Genomic DNA, 5,698 nt, shown 5'->3' with positions numbered 1-5,698 from the left:
GAAAATATTCATGACACCGGTTATAAAAGATGACACAACTAAAACTTGTTTAAGAAAGTCAAATTACCTCTCAGTCTTTCTAACAATCTCTAACTTATCTTAGTTGATTTTAAAGAATAAACCGGAAAAACAATTATTAACGTGTTCAGATGTCGACTCTCCTCTCGGTCTCATCGACACACTATCCTAATGGAGACAAATACTATGTCACCAAGGATAGAGGAACAATTTAACTTAACCCAAATTAAACCAACTAATTGCACATAAACACTCAAACTTGACAAGACAAAAAGCCGCTCTTGCGCGGTCTTAATTCTAACAAGTAAAAGCAACGAGACAATATTACTTCTTATCACCTCTCGGTCTCAAAGAAGGTGTATTTTAACTGATTTTAGATGATTTATATTACCCACTTATCCCTACGGTTGTACACCCCGCAAATAAACCCTAAACACCAAGTCAAGAGTCTAACAAGCAATCAATTAATCAAAACTAATTCAATTAACTAATGCAAGAGGATTATAAGTAATAAAACATAAAACACAGCCATCACACACAATCTAATTTATGGTTTAGTTAAACTTTACATCAATAATTCAAGTCTTGAACATTAACAATCCATTATACAAGTCTAAACTACTCAACAATTATCTATCCTAGGTAGAACAAGCAAGTTTAGCTTAACATAACTTTTGTACAACAGCAAACACTTAAGATAACAACCATAATACTCATCCAAATCATAATAAAACTCAATCCAAAATCAAGTATAATCAAACACACTTCAATCCTTAACTTAATGGAAAAACAATTAACTTTAAAGATCAAAAGCAATATAGGTAAGAACATAAACAAGAAAGCAAAGTTTATGAGTGTTATACTATCAAATATGGCTGAGAAATATGACAAATATCGATCCCTAGCTGCTGCCCCGATGTCCTCCTTCTTCTCCAGCCGCCACAACAGCCTCAGCCGCCGCCCTTCTTTCTTTTTTTTCTTCTTTGGCCGCTGCTACAGTTGTTCCGATCGGAACAGTGGCTGAATTAGGGTTTAGGTTTTTTTTTTCTTTTGATTTCGGGTTCTTGGCTGGAATAATGACTGATTTCTCTCATAATTAACTTCATATATTATTATAAAAGGCTTCTAAGACGTGGGCTTGGGTCGGGCCTTGACTTATAGGTTTGAAAGTTGACCAATTAAGCCCCTAAACTCTTCAAATTTAACTCTTTTTTCCACCAAACCTCATAACCTACAAGTAAACAATCAACTTTGTAAAATCAAGCATAATCAAACCATAAATCTTAATAATTAAACTAAAAAGCAATTAAAACATGATAAAAATGATACGGAAAGTAAATGTGTTTTACAACACATCAAACATCCCCACACTTAAGTCTTTTTCGTCCCTGAAAAAGTCTAATGCAGTTGGATCAGAATCGGAAAATCAAAGTTAAATCAAACATATAAGTTATATTTTAAAGCTCAGAAAAACGCAAAAACCGCGATCATCGATATTGTTGTCCACCTAAACCCATGCCTTAATCTTTACCGGGACAAATAAGATCCGACAATAATATTACTTAGTGGTTTACACAATTAAGACCCGCTTATTTTCGGCTTTTACCGGACTAGACCACCCCAACTTGACTTAAACCTCAAGATTAGCAGAATTAAAATTTTGTTGCTCAATATTTATGAATAGTTAAGACGATCATGGGTATTGTTTATCCACCTAAGCTTAAGCATCAAAGTCACCCAGATAGGAATTGTGAATATCCACAACCCCACTTAGGAATTGTGAATACCCAGATAAATAGATTGCATACAGACCCATGGTCTCCGGACCCAAAGCATCCCATCAATACAGGATTTAAGGTTATAAAACCATACGCCAATGAGGTGTAAAACACTAAACTAGCATTTTAAGATTTATATCACAGGCTACACGGCATACTTTAACGTTAAACCTACCCAAGCATCATATGATAACGTATTCAAATTTTTAAAACTCATGATACTTCCACTTTTTCATACCAAAATTTGAGGCTTGAGTATGGCCCGACCTTTCATTGCTTATTTTCCACGGACAAAACGCTTTACCCACAAAAGATTTCCGTTTAACCATTTTATCAAATTTGCCCTTTCATTTTCAAGGCTGAGCCTACCGACACATCCCAAGTTAAGTGCGTTTTCTTTTATTTATCTCATATTATTAGTAGTTTGAAAAACCGATTTCCGATAAATATCATCATCTCCCACTTTAATGCAACAGAAGCTAAAAACAAGGGACATTTTTTTTTTAAACATCAACTTGAACAACGTACGAAAACGATTTTTATTTTTAAAATTTTTAATAATTTTTTTTATTAGTATTATATTTTTTTCTTTTCTACAACTAAGTAAAATAAATTCCCATCCCCACACTTAGAATGAAATCGTCCTCGATGAGAACAAGGAAAAGAAATAAAATAAAAATAAAACGTAAAGCATAAAATTAAAACTTAAAAGAACAGAAATTAAAATAGAGAACGGGTTACTCCCCTGGTTTAGATGCAAATTCTTTATCAGCAGTGTATGATTCGAACGAACGACCGTATAGCATTTCATTCACGGCCGCAACCTCGGGTGAACCAGTTCCAAAACGCCATCAGAGCTACCATGCGCATAATAATACCTGTAACAACTCAAACTTGCTCGCATGTAGCGGCGTACAAAACAGAAAACAGAAACATAAGAAATAAACATATTTTTGTGTTTTTGAATTTTTTAATTTTTTGATTTTTTATTAAATATTTATTCTTTTTGTATTTTTATGTTTTTATAAATATAAATAAAAATAAAACAAATAAAAATAGATAATAAAGAGAATCATAATACAAACTCTACAACTCGGGCTGTCTCCCGAGTGATGCATCCATCACGACTATTCCTCAGTGAATGAGTCAAGGTAGAACACCTCGACTGTCTGATCAGTTATCGGCTCTCCTATGTAATGCTTCAATCTATGGTCGTTCACCTTAAACTTCCCGCTTCGATCTTGTATCTCAATCGTGCCATACGGGAAAACCTCAGTGACCGTGAACGGTCCCGACCATCGGGATTTCAACTTTCCCGGGAATAACCTCAACCATGAGTTATAAGTAAAACCTTATCCCCACACTTGAACTGCTTATTACCCTTCAATTTACTGTCATGCAGTTCCTTCGTATGCTCCTTATATCGAAATGATTGTGCATATGCTTGAACCCGGAGCTCCTCTAATTCATGTAATTGATGGAAACGATTACCCTCTGCGGCGGGTAAATCAAGATTAACCCTTTGAAGGGCCCATGAAGCGCGGTGTTCCAATTCAACAGGAAGATGACAGGCCTTCCCATAAATCATCCGAAATGGTGTGGAACCAGTCGGAGTCTTGTAGGCTGTACGGAAGGCCCACAGAGCGTCATCTAATTTGTCGGACCAATCCCGACGATTTGAACCAACCGTTTTCTCGAGAATACGTTTGATTCCCCGATTACTCACTTCCACTTGCCCACTAGTCTGTGGGTGGAAGGCGGTCGCAAGCCGATGGGTGACCCCATAACGCTTCAACGCATTATCCATCTGCGAGTTGCAAAAGTGAGTACCTCGATCACTGATCAAGGCCTTCAGGACTCCAAAACGAGCAAATATACTTTTTAGAAAACGGACTACCACTCGGGCATCATTGGTGGGTAGAGCTTTGGCCTCAACCCACTTAGACACGTAATCGACGGCCACGAGTATGTATTTGTTTCCACGCGAAGATGGAAACGGTCCCATGAAATCAATACCCCAAATATCAAAAACCACACAAACTTGAATGGCATTCTGGGGCATTTCGTTTCTCGAAGAAATGTTGCCGACACGCTGGCAACGATCGCAACTCTTAACGAACAGGTGAGCATCCTTAAAGATAGACGGCCAGTAAAAACCAGAATCAAAGACTTTCTTTGCCGTAGAATTCACACCGTGGTGACTTCCAGTTGGTCCCACATGACAATGGCTCAAAATTTGCCATCCTTCCTTGATATCCACATACCTTCTAATAAGCTGATCAGCACCAATGCGGAAAAGATATGGATCGTCCCAAAGGTAAAATTTGATGTCAGCAAAGAATTTCTTCTTTTGCTGGTAAGGCATCTTTGGGAGGTATCCGTCAGCAAGAAAGTTTGCGAAATCAGCAAACCATGGAAAACCTTCCTCTTGTGCAGTAACAAACATCAGACTCTCCGTCGGAAAACGATCGTCGATCCAAACTCCCGAATCTCCTGAATCAACTCCCTCTAGTCGTGAAAGATGATCAGCCGCCACATTCTCGGCCCCCTTTTTATCACGGATCTCTATATCGAACTCTTGAAGCAACATGATCCATCGGATAAGACTAGTCTTAGCATCCTGCTTGCTGAAAAGATATCTAATAGTGGCATGATCCGTATAAACAATCATTTTGGACAAAACCAGATAGGACCTAAATTTGTCGAAAGCGAACACCACAACTAAAAGTTCTTTTTCGGTGGTGGTACAGCTTTCCTGTGCGCCATTTAAGGTCCGGCTTGCATAATAGATCGGATGGAAATGTTTATCCTTCCGTTGTCCAGGAACCGCTCCGACTGCGAAGTCGCTCGCGTCACACATCAACTCGAATGGTAACGACCAGTCGGGAGCAACCATGATTAGGGCGTTAACAAGTTTGTCTTTTAGAAGATCAAACGCCTCGATACACTGCTCAGAAAAAACAAATGGAGCATCCTTCTCCAAAAGTTTGGTCATGGGTCTCGCGATTTAAGAAAAATCTTTGATGAACCGGCGGTAGAACCCAGCATGACCTAAAAAGCTACGAATTGATCTCACAGAAGTAGGCGGGGAAGATTAGAAATGGTCTCGACCTTTGCCCGGTCAACCTCTATCCCCGCACTTGAGATTCGATGACCTAGAACAATGCCCTCGCGAACCATGAAATGACATTTCTCCCAGTTAAGGACTAGGTTGGTGTCAACGCAGCGGGACATCATCCTCTCGAGATTTGATAAACAATGATCGAAGGAACTCCCAAATACGGAAAAATAGTCCTTGAACACCTCCATGGGGTCCTCGATCATATCATGGAAAATGGCCACCATACACCTCTGGAATGTGGCCGGAGCGTTACAAAGTCCGAACGGGATACGTTTGTAAGCAAACGTTCCGTAAGGGCAGGTGAAAGTGGTTTTCTCCTGGTCGTCGGGGGCTATCGGAACCTGGAAGTACCCGGAGAAACCATCTAGGAAGCAGTAGTACTGCTGACCTGCTAAACGCTCTAACATCTGATCAATGAATGGGAGAGGAAAGTGGTCTTTCCTGGTGGAATCATTCAGTCGGCGATAGTCGATGCAGACTCGCCATCCCGTCACAGTCCTCGTGGGAATAAGCTCGTTCCTCTCGTTGGTGACGACAGTCATGCCACCCTTTTTAGGAACCACTTGGACTGGACTCACCCAAGCACTATCAGAAATGGGGGAAATGATCCCCGCATCAAGGAGTTTAATGATCTCCTTCTTTACGACCTCTTGCATTTTCGGATTAAGCCGCCGTTGCGGCTGGACAACAGTTTTGAAATTTTCCTCCATGAGGATTTTATGAGTGCAGAACGAAGGGTTGATAACCTTGATTTCGATAATCTTCCAAGCAATAGCCTTCT

This window comes from Bidens hawaiensis, unplaced genomic scaffold (genome assembly GCF_021521415.1).
Source record: "Bidens hawaiensis isolate Kalapana, Puna unplaced genomic scaffold, B.hawaiensis_p1.1 tig00038189_1, whole genome shotgun sequence".
Lineage (NCBI taxonomy): Eukaryota > Viridiplantae > Streptophyta > Magnoliopsida > Asterales > Asteraceae > Bidens > Bidens hawaiensis.
The sequence above is the reverse complement of the archived record's forward strand: the minus strand, read 5'-3'. Positions refer to the sequence as shown.